This window comes from Neolamprologus multifasciatus, chromosome 16 (assembly GCF_963576455.1).
Source record: "Neolamprologus multifasciatus chromosome 16, fNeoMul1.2, whole genome shotgun sequence".
NCBI lineage: Eukaryota > Metazoa > Chordata > Actinopteri > Cichliformes > Cichlidae > Neolamprologus > Neolamprologus multifasciatus.
In genome coordinates, this window is record NC_140454.1 from 11283351 (window position 1) to 11300451 (window position 17101).

General features: G+C 40.9%; 1 protein-coding gene and 2 pseudogenes across 6 annotated transcripts in view; 1 reads left to right on the top strand and 2 right to left on the bottom strand.

The window, feature by feature from the left end:
- Positions 1 to 3821: 3821 nt before the first annotated feature.
- LOC146500340 (uncharacterized) lies at positions 3822 to 6169 on the bottom strand (annotated as a pseudogene). The gene is made up of 2 exons (XR_014869856.1): positions 6015 to 6169; positions 3822 to 4794 (listed from the first exon to the last, which is right to left on the bottom strand). The product of XR_014869856.1 is annotated as an uncharacterized LOC146500340 (transcript).
- An 810-nt stretch (positions 6170 to 6979) lies between these two features.
- Positions 6980 to 12119, bottom strand: LOC146500341 (uncharacterized; annotated as a pseudogene).
- A 93-nt stretch (positions 12120 to 12212) lies between these two features.
- Positions 12213 to 17101, top strand: part of itgb2 (integrin, beta 2) — a 31472-nt gene continuing 26583 nt past the window's right edge. For 2 of the 5 annotated variants that reach the window (XM_085135884.1, XM_085135885.1), the window contains exon 1: positions 13343 to 13462. The gene's annotated coding sequence lies outside the window, so the exon portion shown is untranslated. Of the gene's footprint in view, positions 12289 to 13342; positions 13463 to 15765; positions 15959 to 17101 lie in introns of those variants that run through there. The other 3 variants (XM_085135881.1, XM_085135886.1, XM_085135887.1) reach the window with 3 other exon arrangements.

Genomic DNA, 17101 nt, shown 5'->3' on the forward strand with positions numbered 1-17101 from the left:
GACTACAGGAGGATTTTCTGAGGAACTCGGCTGGCTCTCGGAGGTCCCAGGAGCTGCCGAAAGCCCCCACCTGCTGCTTCACCTGCACCCAAGCCGCGGCCGCTTCAAGTGGGAATTCTCTGCGTCTCTTCAGATGCCCACGCTCCAGCCTCGGTGTCGCCGTTCTGCATGCCCGAGGCTCAGCTGTTTTCTCCGCCCACTTACCCCTCCCGTAGGAAGCGGCACACAGGTGACGGCCCCTTTCAGCCGTCACCTGCAGTGTCACCGTCCGCAGCTGCCACGCCGTCGCCTGGTCCAGCGTCAGCCTCAGCTTCTCCCTCGCCTGGTCCAGCCTCTGCTTCAGCTCCAGCTTCAGCTTCAGCTTCGCCTGGTCCAGCTTCAGCTTCAGCTTCGCCTGGTCCAGCTTCAGCTTCAGCTTCGCCTGGTCCAGCTTCAGCTTCAGCTGCAGCTTCGCCTGGTCCAGCTTCAGCTTCAGCTTCAGCTTCAGCTTCGCCTGGTCCAGCTTCAGCTTCAGCTTCAGCTTCGCCTGGTCCAGCTTCAGCTTCAGCTTCAGCTTCACCTGGTCCAGCTTCAGCTTCAGCTTCAGCTTCAGCTTCGCCTGGTCCAGCTTCAGCTTCAACTTCGCCTGCAGCAGCCTCTTCTGCTTCTGCGTCGGTCTCGCGTGGTCCAGCCTCTGCTTCTGTGTTGGCCTCGCCTGGTCCTGCGGCTGCCACGCTGCCGCCCAAGCCACGTTCTGTACCTCAGAATTGCCGGCCACTTTCCGGGCCACCAGCTGGACGTCATCGCCGTCGAGGTCGGCCCCCAGAACTGTTTCCCCGTCGCCGCCGTTGCCGCCCGCACGGTCGGCCTCCAGAACTGTTTCCACGTCGCCGTCCGCACGGTCGGCCCCCTGAAATGCTTTCCCCTTGGCTCCTGTACTGTCGGGACCGGGGTCGGCCCCCTGAACTATGTTTCTGGACTCTATTCCCTGCAGCCCATGGTTGTTATTGGCCCACCTGTTTTGTTTACAGGGCCCCTGTGCTTTTCATGGACATTTTGTGTTGGACTATTTTCTGAGTTCCTGTGATGGACATTTTGGTTTTGTTCCTTATATAAAAGAAGAACTTTTCCCCTCGGTTCCTCCTCCATCAAATCTCTTTCAAGTACAGGGCAATTCAAAATCGATTTAGGCTACGTACACGGGTATTTTTGAAAACAGAGATTTTCCGTTTTCGTTTTAAAAAATAATCCCGTCCACACGTAAAGGCAGAAATGAAGGAAAACGCTGCTAGGAACATGCCAAAGCAACAGGTGGCGATATATTCCTAACAGTGTAGAAATGTTGGCCAATCAGAAGTCTAGAAGCCCCGGTGGGAAATAGTAAACAAGGATGGGGCATAGAAGCAGAACCGAGTCGTATGTGTGGAGGGACAGTAACTGTGTGTGTATATGTAAGCATGTTACGTCCCCCCCACCATGGTGGTGGCAAACAGGAAGGAGACAGCAACACCGGACAACCACAATCAATGAAGGAGGAGGACAACAGGACAGTTAAGAATCAGGCAGGATTTATTGGAATCTATAAGAAAAAAGGTGGGGGAGGAGGACTGGGCGGTTGAGCCAAATTAAAGAAAGTAATAACACAAAAAGAGGTCGAGAGCTCCCAGGGCCTAACTAAAACAAAAATGCAAAACAAAAGGCTTACCTAGCTGCTCGACAAAAGGTCAGTGAAAACATACAAAAGTGGCATCAACCGCATAACCTAGTGTGTCTAACAGTTTAACGTCTGCAATCGGTGTATAGGGTACCCCAGCTTACTTGTCCAGCCTCCCACCACACAATAATACAAAGAAGCCTGTTCACAAATGTTTGTCATAGCAGAAGCCAGCAGCCCCCAGCTGGCCAGGGAGCTGCTCATTTGTAGTGATCCTTGGCGTGTGATTGGCCAACTGGGCCCAGACCAGCCAATAGACACATGCCAATCAACTTCGAACTGGCCAATAGGTGGAGGCTTGACACCTGAAAGATAAATAGAACACAAAAGCAAAGCCACCTCTCTTGGCACATAACAAAGCATTTAAACACTGCAGAGAGTACAATTAACAGTAACAGTATTGTAGAAATTCATTTCACCGAAACAATAACGTGGCGCACAGTGTGACGTCAAAAAGTGCACACCCCTTTGACGCTGCGTTTTCTGCGTTTTCTCCGTTTTTCTCGTCCACACGTAAATGCAAAAACTGAGTTTTCAAAAATATCCACTCTGGACGGATTTTTTTTTAAAAATCTCCATTTTCAGTGACCGAAAACGCCGTTTACGTGTGGACGAAAGGTGCAAACGCATAGAAAAATCTGCGTTTTCAAAAATACCCGGGTACGTGTGGACGTAGCCTTAGTCTGTGTGTGTGTGGATGGACTAAAGAATTTTAAATGAAACATGAAAGCACATAGTGCTCAAAACTTTAGCTGTCTGTGAAAATGAACTAAAATAACAATAATATTTGTCAGGTTACATGGATGAAAGTCATCACTTCATAAGATCACTCAGCAGTAACATGATTGTAAGTACAAGCTCCTGTTTGACTCTCTAAAAAAACCTTTCATAGTTGAATGTCCTGAAGTGCACAGTGTGATGTAAAAAAGTAGAAGCTAAAAGTACAAAGAGTATATTATATTCTGGATCTAACAGAGATCCAGTGGAGAGAAGCCCAACAACTACTCTTTCAAGAATTTTTAGATGAAAGGAAAGTTGGAGACTGGCCTATAATTAGCCTGGCTACAGTCATGAAGAGAAACCTAGGGTTTTCTTCAATCAGTGATCAGCAAACCATTTTTCTCAGGCCAAATGATGATCTTCTAAATTTGGGATACATCATTTCCTCTCCAGCTTAAAAGTTATCTGCTGTAAGTTGCACATTTGAGGGTTATACCAGGGAGTCAAGTACTTCTGACTTGAGGCTCTCTTTTTTACAGGAGCTACAGTATCCAGAGTCATACATATAGTGATGGGGTAAAATTATTAACAAGATAATAATCTGGTTCTTTTCCATTTTGAGAGAAGATAGTTGAGTCTAATAACAGATTAAATGCCGTGCTGATGGGGTTATTTTTAGCAACTACATGGATGTTAAAATCTGCAACATCATAAAATTCTACTGGAAAAACAGAAAAGCTAAAAGGTTTCTCAACTCTCCAGAAAAACAAATGTAACAGGGCTCTGGTGGGGCATCATTTACTTAAGCAATAAAGTTAAGAAAGTTTCTTTTAAAATCCTAGATAATATATACCCAGTTAAAGACATTGCAGAAGTTTAGGCCCTGCATTAACAATTCAGTGTCAGTGTCTTATGTGAGAATGTATGCTAGGTGATCAACTCACATAGTCTCTCTCAGTTATAATATGTTCTTAATATGAGTTATACACTAAAAAATCATCTGTAAAATATATCATTTGTTTTATTAGTGCATATATGTGTTATAATGATTTACAACCAGTGTTAGGCAAGTTACTTTGAAAAGGTAATTAGTTACAGTTACTAGTCTCTTCTTCAAAAAAGTAACTGAGTTAGTATCTGAGTTATAATATCATAAAAGTAATTCATTAGTAGGAAAAGTAACTATTGTGTTTCTTTAAAAAATGTTTAAATATGTAAAACAACTTGAATCGAGTCTTAATCAAAGTTACTAAAACAATAAAAAATAAATTACTAAACATACTTGAACATACTAAAACATATATGCAACTCTCTGTTATAAGACTAAATATATAATTGAAGTAAATAACAGTAAACATTAATATATATGTATACAAACTATTCAAATGTTACTGTGATAATGTGACAAAACACCAATCAGATAATATTTTATAATTGTAGAGAGAATTATTTTTAAAAAATTGTAATAAATAATACAATAAAACATAAACAGGCTGCAGCTGACTATCAAATAAGTATTAAATTAAATTGTGCTTTTAGCAATGTAGTGCAAATTAAATGAGCCAAACTGTAACAGCTTTAGAGGACTCTGGCTAAACAAGTATTTTCTTCAATGCAAAAGTAAATAGTTGAGGTGATTTCAATTTAATACTGAAAAAGTACACTGTATAATAAAACTAAAACATTTTTATAAGGTATAAAAATGTAAACAGGTAATACAAAGTGTCAACTCCATGGCCATTTACAATCTATTTGAAGTTCTTGCAGTAGATGTATATTAGAGAGCCTGTTTTAATGTCCTCTGCTTTTTTAAAACATGAAGAATTCTTATTTGCCACATCCACAAACCCCTTACATCCATTCATCCTAGCCGTTGAAAAACCGGTGGTTGTATCTCAAAACAAGGAGCTTCTCATATTTCTCATCAGAGAGTCTGTTCCTCTTTGGAGAGAAGACGAGCTAAACAGTCCAAGGCTAAAGAGTCTTTCTACTGGGGCACTGGATGGCGTGGCTGCATTGTATCTGAGTGAAATATTCCTTATCAGTACATATCTATTCAGAGAGTCCATTCCATGCGATCCTGATTTGAAATAATCTATGACTTGACTTTCTGCAGTAGCAGAGGTGTCGTCCTCATCTTCAAAGGAAAAAAAGTTATCCTCTGTGGCTGAGTCTGTGCTAAGTTGGCATGTTGGTGTGCTGGTAGCTGCTCGCTGGTCTTTGCCAAGGACAGTTTTCCGGCACCCTGCCAGCAGACTTGCCTTGGCCTTGTCTTTCCTTTCCTGTGTCCGCAGCCAATGTAGTTTGAACTTGGGCAGAGTCACAGCAGCCAAGAGAGCATCTTCACTTTCCAACACCTCTGAAAATCTTGTTTTGATTGCCTGAAAGTAAAGTATGTAAAGCATATACAGTGTTGGGAAGGTTACTTTTAAAATGTATTCCATTACAGAATACAGAATACATGCCCCAAAATGTATTCTGTAACGTATTCCGTTACGTTACTCAATGAGAGGAACGTATTCTGAATACTTTGGATTACTTAATATATTATCATGCTGTTTACAACTACATGAATGTACTATTGCTGTGATTTATTACTGTTACTGAAGGTCCGCGGCTCCGAACCGTAGTAAAGGGACCTCTGGCTAATACGGGAAAACTAGCTTTACTTTGTTGTCTGGGTCAACTTTGCTAGCGAGAGACAGAGAGAGGCGTTGAAAGGCTGCTCCAACAGAACTTATTGTTTTTGGAGGAAAACACGAACACGGTGTACAGTCGAGTCTTAATAGCTTACTTACAGGTGGGCTCGTCAGGCACTCTTCTTGGCTGCAGTGGTTATTATTATATTTACATGCTTCCAGCTCCCGTTTTTGCTCGATGACAGCTCATACTTTTCCTTTTTCTCCCTCCCACACTCACAGACACATAACGTGTATGGCATTCCATTCTCCCAGCAGCACGGACTACACTGCCTATGATGCTACATTCTTTAGAGCTATACCGGTAGCATTCTGCCTATTAGCTTAGCACAACACAACAAAAAGGCCTGTCTCACCCAGGAAACACGCAGAGAGTTGTAACCATGGCAACCGTAACGCTGCCACCTGGAACAACAGAACGTAGCTGTCAAACAAAACCCAAACAGGCCTGACCCGCCACAATATGAAACAGGGAAGTACCGCCCTGTAATCCATTTATTTCAACAAGGTAAGTGTATTCTAAATACCACCTTTTTAAACGGTAACTGTAACGGAATACAGTTACTCATATTTTGTATTTTAAATACGTAACGGCGGTACATGTATTCCGTTACTCCCCAACACTGAGCATATATTATACAACCCATCTATACACATAAACACACACACCACATTATATATCATGTGCATCTTTAAAAATATATTGCATTTGACATTAAATTTTTCATAATTGTTCTTTTTAAAGTACATGGTTTCTGGTCTTTCTTTACAGCAAAAGGTCTGATCTCTAGTCATACAACTCTAAAGCATAGAATAAGATGTATAAACTAACAATATGCATTTTCCATCCATATGTATAAAATGCAATTGTTGGGTAATTGGTTAAAAACACAAGTTCTTACTGTGACGACTGCCTCTGGAAGATTTTCAAGAATTTGCAGGTCACTGCTCAACTCCAGGGTCTTAAACATCAATGTCTCCAGTGTGGGTAGCAGTATCCCATAAAAGTGTTGTCTTCTCCCTGAAGAATGTCCAGGATCACTGTAAGTGGCCTCATGGCTGTGCTGTGTCTCTCTTCCACAGCATGTCTTTATCCTGCTACCCCCCCAAAAACCCATCTCCATAGAGACTGTGTCTGCTTCCAAAAAGACAAAAAACAAACTAAAAACCAGCAACAAACAACTTAAACAATCACAAAGAAAGAACAATACAGTATCCACATCTGAACCAAAGAGTAAAACAGTGAAATGTGGATTATTAAATATTAGGTCTCTCTCCTCCAAGTCTCTGTTAGTACATGACTTAATAATTGATCAACAAATTGATTTACTCTGCCTTACAGAAACCTGGTTGCAGCAGGATGATTATGTTAGTTTAAATGAATCAACACCCCCGAGTCATTCTAACTACCAGAAATCTCGAAGCACAGGTCGAGGGGGTGGTGTGGCAGCAATTTTTCACACCAGTCTATTAATTAATGAAAGACCAAGACAGACTTTTAATTCATTTGAAAGCCTGATGCTTAGCATTGTCCACCCCAGCTGTGAAACTCAGAAACCAGTCTTACTTGTTATCATCTATCGTCCACCTGGGCCTTACACAGAGTTTCTGTCTGATTTCTCAGACTTTGTATCTAATTTAGTTCTGAGCTCAGATAAAATAATTATTGTGGGTGATTTTAACATCCATGTAGATGCTAAAAATGTCAGCCTCAACATGGCATTTAATCTGTTGTTAGACTCAATTGGTTTCTCTCAAAATGTAAAAGAACCCACCCACCACTTTAATCACACTCTAGATCTTGTTTTAACATATGGCATAGAAACTGAACATTTAACAGTGTTTCCTGAAAACCCTCTCCTGTCTGATCATTTCTTGATAACATTTACATTTACAATAATTGATTACGCAGCAGTGGAGAGTGGACTTTATCAAAGTAGATGTCTTTCTGAAAGCGCTGTAACTAAGTTTAAGAATATAATCCAGCCACTGTTATCATCGTCAATGCCCTGTACCAACACAGAGCAGAGCAGCTATCTGAACGCTACCCCAACAGAGGTCGATTATCTTGTTAATAATTTCACCTCCTCACTACGTACGACTCTGGATACTGTAGCTCCAGTGAAAACTAAGGTCTCTAATCAGAAGTACCTGACCCCGTGGTATAATTCTCAAACACGTACCCTAAAGCAGATGACTCGTAATCTGGAGAGGAAATGGCGTGTCACAAATTTAGAGGATCATCATTTAGCCTGGAGAAATAGTTTGTTGCTTTATAAGAAAGCCCTCCGCAAAGCCAGAACAGCTTACTACTCATCACTGATTGAAGAAAATAAGAACAACCCCAGGTTTCTCTTCAGCACTGTAGCCAGGCTGACAAAAAGTCAGAGCTCTGTTGAGCCAACCATCCCTTTAACGTTAACTAGTGATGACTTCATGAACTTCTTCACAAATAAAATTTTTATCATTAGAGAAAAAATTACCAATAATCATCCCACAGATGTAATATTATCTACAGCTACTCTTAGTTTCATTGATGTTAAGTTAGACTCTTTTTTTCCAATCGATCTTTCTGAGTTAACTTCAATAATTACTTCCTCCAAACCATCAACGTGTCTTTTAGACCCCATTCCTACAAAACTGCTCAAAGAAGTCCTGCCATTGATTAATTCTTCGATCTTATATATGATCAACCTATCTCTAATAATCGGCTATGTACCACAGGCCTTCAAGGTGGCTGCAGTTAAACCTTTACTCAAAAAGCCATCTCTAGACCCAGCAGTCTTAGCTAATTATAGGCCAATCTCCAACCTTCCTTTCATATCAAAAATCCTTGAAAGAGTAGTTGTCAAACAGCTAACAGATCATCTGCAGAGGAATGGTTTATTTGAAGAGTTTCAGTCAGGTTTCAGAGTTCATCACAGCACAGAAACAGCTTTATTGAAGGTTACAAATGATCTTCTTATGGCCTCTGACAGTGGACTCATCTCTGTGCTTGTCCTTCTTGACCTTAGTGCAGCATTCGATACTGTTGACCATAATATTCTATTAGAGCGATTAGAACATGCTGTAGGTATTACAGGTATTGCACTGCAGTGGTTTGTATCATATCTATCTAATAGACTCCAATTTGTGCATGTAAATGGAGAGTCCTCTTCACACACTGAGGTTAATTATGGAGTTCCACAGGGTTCGGTGCTAGGACCAATTCTGTTTACATTATACATGCTTCCCCTAGGCAGCATCATTAGAAGACATAGCATACATTTTCACTGCTATGCAGATGACACCCAGCTCTATCTGTCCATGAAGCCAGATAACACACACCAATTAGTTAAACTGCAGGAATGTCTTAAAGACATAAAGACTTGGATGGCCACTAACTTTCTGCTTCTTAACTCAGATAAAACTGAGGTCATTGTACTCGGCGCTGAAAAGCTTAGAAATATGGTATCTAACCAGATTCTTACTCTGGATGGCATTACCTTGGCCTCCAGTAACACTGTGAGGAACCTTGGAGTCATTTTTGACCAGGATATGTCCTTCAACGCACATATTAAACAAATATGTAAGACTGCGTTCTTCCATTTGCGCAACATCTCTAAAATTAGAAATATCCTGTCTCAGAGTGACGCTGAAAAACTAGTTCATGCATTTATTACTTCCAGGCTAGACTACTGCAATTCATTATTATCAGGATGTCCAAAAAACTCACTGAAAAGCCTTCAGTTAATCCAAAATGCTGCAGCAAGAGTACTGACAGGGACTAGAAGGAGAGAGCATATTTCTCCTGTTTTGGCTTCCCTTCATTGGCTTCCTGTTAAATCCAGAATTGAATTCAAAATCCTGCTCCTCACATACAAGGTCTTAAATAATCAGGCCCCATCTTATCTTAATGACCTTGTAGTACCATATCACCCTATTAGAGCACTTCGCTCCCGCTCTGCAGGCCTACTTGTTGTTCCTAGAGTATTTAAAAGTAGAATGGGAGGGAGAGCCTTCAGTTTTCAGGCCCCTCTTCTGTGGAACCAGCTTCCAGTTTGGATTCAGGAGACAGACACTATCTCTACTTTTAAGATTAGGCTTAAAACCTTCCTTTTTGCTAAAGCATATAGTTAGGGCTGGACCAGGTGACCCTGAATCCTCCCTTAGTTATGCTGCAATAGATGTAGGCTGCCGGGGGATTCCCATGATGCATTGAGTTTTTCCTTTCCAGTCACCTTTCTCACTCACTATGTATTAACAGACCTCTCTGTATTGAATCGTATCTGTTATTAATCTCTGTCTCTCTTCCACAGCATGTCTTTATCCTGTCTTCCTTCTCTCACCCCAACCGGTCGCAGCAGATGGCCGCCCCTCCCTGAGCCTGGTTCTGCCGGAGGTTTCTTCCTGTTAAAAGGGAGTTTTTCCTTCCCACTGTCGCCAAAGTGCTTGCTCATAGGGGGTCATATGATTGTTGGGCTTTTCTCTGTATCTATGAAGCGCCTTGAGGCGACATTTGTTGTGATTTGGCGCTATATAAATAAAATTGAATTGAATTGAATTGAATGGCAGTGCAGTACTCCCTGATGAACTGATGTTCCCGCTCAATCATGGCTGTCAACCCAAACCTGGAGAAGATGGTGTTCAGCTCAACCAGAGAAATCTCACAGATTCGAGGCAAGGAATCATAAAACAAATTCCATCTTGTAGTGCAAGGAACTAGCAGTTTCTTTCCAATAATGCCATCCACTGTCTCTGCAGCCACTGTTGAACGACTGACCGTGTTCCATAACCCTGTGCACTTTGTGGTAGCACTTCTAAATACTGCTTTTGTTTCTGTTTGTGAAAGTAGCCACTTGTCAACATCATTACAAGAAACAAGACTTAATGTGTGTGATGCACATCTCTGGTGTGGCGGCAGAGTGATCATCACACCTACATTATCATCGTTGTCATTATCATCACCAACACTGTTTGTAAAAGTTACCTCGTCCTCATCATTCTCAGAGTCATCCTGCTAAACTGGCTGGTACTTTTTGAAGGCCTTGACAAAATTAGAGCCATTGTCCATCACAGTTGATGTTATTTTGTGGGACATGCCATAGTGTGAGTGAATGTTGTCCAACTCAACAGCAATATTATCATGCGTATGGCGACCCTTGAATCTTCTGCTTTCTCTATCTGCATGCTGTGTGGATTTATCCAATGTACTGTTACACCAATATAGCTTTTATTATATGCAGTCCAGATGTCTGCTGTTGTAGAGACGTATCCTAACTCACTAAATGTCTTTTTGAGCTCAACATTTATTTTAGCATACTTGGTGTCTATGTATTTGGAAAAAGTCTTTCTGCATGGCGGGCCGACCCCTCCTCTTGCTGGTATCTTGGCAATAAGAGACTTGAAGGAATCTGACTCAACTGTTGATAAAGGCAGCATGTTCTCAACGACATACATGGCTATCAATTTGTTTAATTCAGTCTGTGTCACAGTCACAGATGTTTGTGGAGAAGAGAAATCAAGCTTAGACTGCTTGGATTGCATCACTCCATCTCCATTGCTCGCTGAGCTCATGTTAGCCTCACCTGGGTTTGAGCTGCGCCTGCTAGCATCTACACCATCATTCTTGGCGACCAGTTTTGTTGAAGCATATGACGTTGAGCTTCGTAAGATTTGAATTGCTTGTAACTGATGTGGAAAGGCACTTTGTTCCAGGGCATAGGCTACATTTTACATACAGATTCTTGCCTTTTACCTCTTTGAGTGAAAAATAATGTCTGTACCACCACTTAAAAAAAAATGCTAACTTCGAATTATCCGGGCTTTCCATGCAGTGTTGCCAACTCCTCAGTAAGGAAAATCGCTATTGGTTGTCCTAAAAGTCGCTAGAAGTCGCCAAATGACGTCATCACCTAATTTGCATAATTGCTCATGCTAATGTAATTGTAACCTACGCTGCTGGAGAGAGAAATAACATCGTGGACGAGACATAAAGTGAGCAAAAAACGTCCTAAATGCATTTAGAATTTATTTAGAACTACAAATTAAATTTCTTTTAGCAATTATTGTTTTTTTGTCACAATTCCAACCCAGGCTTGGACCGGCAAAAGTGACCCGAAATAGGCACTCTGGTGGAGTTACTTTGTGTGTGTGTGTGTTTATAAGTAGTTTTAAACCTGATCCACAAAACAGCATAAGAGTAAAAGAAGAACTGACTGCGTTACAGCACCCGCTGCTTGTTGAGAGTAAAAGCCATATGCGCTTTCGCGTCTTTTTTTAGCGACTTTTCTTAGCAAAAAAGTCGCTAGGGAGTCTGAAAACTAGCTAAATATAGCGACAAAGTCGCTAAGTTGGCAACACTGTTTCCATGACTTTTGTTACTGTGCTATCTGTTTGTATGTGAACATCTGCCCAAGTCTACCTCTGATTGGTTTTCCATGACTACCTTACTCTTACTCAGCCAATCAGCAGCACTCGTGCGATTGTTTTGCCCTCCTACCTCCCAGTAAGCGGAAGACAGCTTCAACCGTGTGTGTGTGTTGAAAAATAGTAACGCATCCGCACCACATTTTCTTGTTAGTAACGGTAACGTTGTTGTAACGATAGAAATAGTAATTAGTTAGATTACTTGTTACTGAAAAAAGTAACGGCGTTAGTAACGGTGTTACTTGTAGCGCTGTTATTCCCATCACTGTTTACAACATTATATTAGGCAGAAAACTTAACAAATAACTCAATGAGGGCACTGTATCATGTTTTGAGGAAAAAAAAACTTCACCTGCTTCATTCAACTTCTGCTGCTCCTGGGAAAATATCATATTCACCGAACCACATATTAATCACGTCTGTCAAGAACTTCTCCAATGCAGCACCACAGTCAAAGTACTTGCAAACAAAGAGGCAATTAAAATGAATGATATGTTGTAGAAATGTTATGTAAAGTTGTGATTCTCTATTATATTTATTTTGTATTATTGTTCTGTTATTATTCTTTTAGTATTTCTCCACTGTTATTCACTTTTATTCCTGGCATTAAGATGTTCTGTATATACTTGGCAATTGCTAATAAAGTTTTGGGGAAAAAATATTTCCTGTCAATGCAGGTGGGAGGAGAAAATGGCAGCCAAAGTGAAAGTCCTTTCAGCCTCCATTTAGTGTTGAGAGCAGGAAGAGGAAAAGTGGAGCTGAGGCAGGGTGAGTGCTAATGCAACATTCTTGTTTTTGTGCTGTCAGTCTCCTCCAGAAGCTTTGACTTTTACCAACCTGCTATTGGAAAGCAGCTTTAGTTCTGAATAACTTGTCTATTGCAATAAGGTTTCAATAAAAATAATAGTTAAAAGAAAACCTCTTTTTGCTCCATCTAGCCTGCTGTTTCCTATAGAAAAGTCCTTTAGTCTACCTACAAATGTGATATGAAGACAGCAAGAACTTTCCTATGAAAGTGCAGGGAAAACCCTGAGTTAACATACAGAGTTGATGACCAAATTCATGTGACCATTTATTCTGATCTTCACATTAGAGCAAGTGAATCCAGATCCAGTTTGCTATTTGTCCTCAACACTTCAAACCAACACCCAAGATGTAAGCAAACGAAAATACTGAACACTGATTGAAGCCCAGATTGACTCCTAGTAAAAGGAAAAACAACAGCAACAACTCAGGAAACCCAATTCAAGGCGTTCACTTTCGGTTTCGTTTCAGATTCAAACTTAATACTTATTCTTAGTAGCCGTACCACAACACAAAGTTTTCTCATCGTTTAATATTCTTCTTCTTCTTTTATTGAGACCTTCAGCGTGTCCGGTGTTCGAGATTAACTGGAGTCGCGGATCAACTGGTGACGATTAAACAGAAATGCGGTAGACTTGCTTTTCAGGGGTTGCTAGGACAAACAGGGAAATAAACACTGACTATTTCATCTGTGAATAGGAGTGGTGATTTCTAGAACTTGTGTGTAGCTATAATTAGGTATTTCTTACCAATGAAGGCCAAAAATAAATACACAATACAATTTCACTTAGTTTAAAGGTTTTTTTGCATGACGCCACAACGAAAAACTTACACTTAAAAAGTTACAAATGTATTGTGCATGACACGGGAATAAAAACGTGGTGACAGAGATGTGTCTGGTTGTAGTCTATGACACTTGGCTACAGGTGGCAGTAGTTGACTCGACTCTGTTTGAGTGCACACAAACCAAACTGCACACTTTAGTTGTGAACGCTGTGAATCGGAGCAACAAAATGCTGAGTAAAAACGAAGACAAGATTTTCCAGATCGTTGGCTCTTACCGTCGTGTGAACTGAATCGGTGTGGTGACGTTTGTTTGGCGTTTTCGCGGTCGCCTCGTGCATGAGAATATCACCAGGTAAAGTCGAGACAGTTTTTACTATTTTATTGGTCAAGAACAAAAATGCTGAGATATTCAATTTGTGTTCTCTAGTTGTGAAATGTGTTGGGCTGCGTTGTAGTTATTGTTATTTAACTGAAACGCAGTATTTCAGTTGTCACCACAAGGGGGCACAGTTTCGCCGTGAAGGTACGTGACCTACGTCATCACGCCACTCACCAAGTGAGCCTTGAAAGAGAGGATGGACTGTGTATCGGTGTTTAAAACTTACGGATATTGTTGACTCTGTCTTCATTTTTCCTTCGAATTCATTGCTTTTGATGCTGCACTGCTCAACATATCCTCACACAACCTCATAAGTGTCACAGATGAAATATTCAGCTGTTATTTCCTGGTTTGTCGGTTGCAGCTCCTGAAAAGCAAGTGTACCACACCTGTGTTTGACCGTTGCTCGTTGATCTGGAACGCTACCCGTCCAGGTGTCGTGTCAACCTCACGGTAGATATCCCCGAGAGAATTTGTTTCCCCTGCGTGGCGAGCACGCACTGGGCTTTCCAAATCACGGACAAATAGTATCCGTCATTCTTGATTTTTAGTTCACAAACAGTTCTTATATTGAATGTCTACCCCTGAAATGTTGGAGGTTTTATTTCTTTGTTCAGTAAAGTTACAGGATAATTATCAGGAAAAATGTCGTTGGTTTGTTGTCCGATAACACATGAGAATAAATGTATCACTTTTTGTTTTAACCCACAAACTGAACGGTGATGTAACGACACTCATTTTTCACCAAAGTAAAACATCACTACTTCCACGTCTAATTAGTTGTAATCAATCCGCGCTCCCTGCGCAGCGAGTGTTCCCGACGCAGGGGAAACAAATTCTTTCGGGGATTGAATTGAATCTTTTTTTTTTTTTAAAGTACAACAACGGAGAAATAAAAAAGAGACAAGCAAAGCAAAAGGAAAACAAAGCAACAACAACAACAAAAAACTTTCATGTTCAAAAAGGAGCAGGAAGAAGCATAAACTTATTTAATCCCACCCCCTTTCCACTACCCAGTAATCAATAGACTACACCTTTTCTTCCTGTTTATGCCCTGACCATCAGAAGTACCTCATAACAATTACATTATGTGTTGCATGTATTTTTTTATTTCTTATGTTTGTAATAATATATACATATGTATGTGTATATATATTTATATATATATATATATGTATGTGTGTGTGTGTGTGTGTGTGTGTGTTTGTGTGTGTGTATTTAACAAACCCAGTAACACTGCCCCAGTAACAAAAGGGGTAGTAGCTGATCACTGACTCAGTAAATGGCTTAATGGTGCCATATTTTGCATTTGCACTTTGCTCATAGGTATGTATGTTTGGCAGGTCAGTTTTAGGTTTAAATGTGGGTGAAAGACTCGTGTTTATGATGACGACTAAAAAAATAATAAATTAATTAAAAAATGTAATTAAGTAATTTGAATTGAAGCCCTCATGATGACCCTATACATTTGCATGAACTGGAGGTTTTTAATCTTGACTACTGGCAGGCACTGATCTGCATTTTTCTCTATTCCGGCTTTGACTTTAAAAGCAAACAATCACCATTTCAGGTTTGGCTGTACTTTCGCAATTTCGCTATAGCTCAGCGAACTGTAGACAGCTCACGTCCATTCAGACTAAGACTGCAGCAATAAGCTGGTGACCAAAGTCACAAGGAGGTTTTTGTCAGCTGGTCAAGAATACACATTTTCTTACACCGACCTGTGTGACAGCTGGCTTAGTCACGTGATCCTAAATGAATACAATAGAATACAATGCCTTTATTCTCACTATACAGATGTACAATGAGATACAGAGAATCTCAGTGCAAACATGTGGGGGGCTATATACATATAAACAGTATTTACAGAAAAAGTATAAAAATGTGCAAAAATACAATCCGGTAAAAAAAAGGAAATAAATATGTAAATAAATAGAGTTATATACAGTTTGTGTTATTGCACACTGGTGGTTTATAGAGGGAAATCCTTGGAATGGGGGGGGTGAAACTGTGTCTTCAGTGCATGTGTGAGTTCAGGGTGGTTATGGCTTTGTGCTCATCAGCCAATGATCTTATATGTTGCCTTTACTACACTACAGTCTTGCTTTGTCCAACTCAGTGCAGCTGCCGTACCATGCTGTGATGCAGAATGTCAGCAGGCTCTCAATGGGCGAGCGGTAAAAGGTCAGCAGCAGGTTAGGGTTCAGTTTGTACTTCCTGAGGACCCTCAGGTAGTGCAGCCGCTGTGTACCTCACCTTGCCAGGTACTCTGTCTGGACCGGCAGCCTTCCTGGGGTTCACTGACAGGAACACGCGTCTGACATTGTGTTCTGTTACAGTGAGTGGAGCGGTGCAGGAACCAGGTGAGGGTGAGGATGGGAGCAGGGCTGGAACAAATGAGGGCTGCTGTTGTGGTGTTTCTAAGTGGGCAAAGAAGCCGTTTATTTCCTCTGCCAGCTGCACTCTCAGGTTGGTCACTGTGACTGTCATATATGACAATAATGACAAACAAGTTAACGTGATGTTAGTGGTCATGTGTCTGTAAAACCTCAATAAGGAGTCTCTCTCTCTCTCTGTGCCCCTCTCTCTTTTTTGTACTGGCACCCCACTTGTGTTTGGAGTAATTTATACTTTTAAGATCATCATCTTCTCTCTCTGTCACTCTCTCACTCACTCTGGTGCATGCTGGGAGTTTGGTGGTGGAATGTCACCGTTGTTGTGTCTTTGCATCAGTGTAGCTTATATCAAAGATGCAGATGTAGGTTAACTCGTGAACCATTAATCACTTTGACTAAACAGATAATAAACAAAAGTATAACTGAAGTGTCCATGCGCAGATCACCAACAAGAAATGCCTGGTGAACAAACTGTGTCCCGATTGTTAGATGTCAGCTGATCAGGGTCTTTGGTTGAACATTCAATATTTGATCAGTATGACGTCTCCAGTGTCCACGTCAGACATCAGTGGTCCACTTCTACTGACTGTCCAGGTGTCCACTCGTTTCTCAATAATCACGTACTAACACTTGTTGTCCTACATCAAAACTCCTTGGTGTCTTGCTTGAAGGTGTGTTAAATTATTTATTCTGCATCTGCATTTTGCTTTGTAGATTTGGTTGAAGGAGGTTGACAAAGTGGGTGAGAGTACCACTTGTCTATATTCTTAGTTAACATTCTTGTTTTGATTTAACCATATTTCATATATAGTCTGCAATAGGCAAACATCTACTATCCCGGGTTTGTTTATGTTTTGCACTTTTACAGATTATATAATATAACATCTTGGTTTAAATCAATTCCTACAAGTTTGTTAAGTTAACATGTTCTTTAGTGATGGCGCGCTTGAAGCTGACGCTCCGGTGCGTGTGTCAAAAAAATCAACACACTGCTTCAGAAGCACTGTGTCGAAGCTTGATTCATTTGGCCAGAGTCACGTGATCAGTGACGTCCGAAGCTTCATTTAGAACCTAACTGCTTTGGTATCTGATTCAGTGATTTATAAGCAGGTGAACCATTCGCGGGATTTGTGGAGTGTTTTGATGGTTACAGATAGCAAACCACTGATCATTCCACGGAGAGATTTGGAGCCAGCGAGGAATAGAGGAGTTTCTG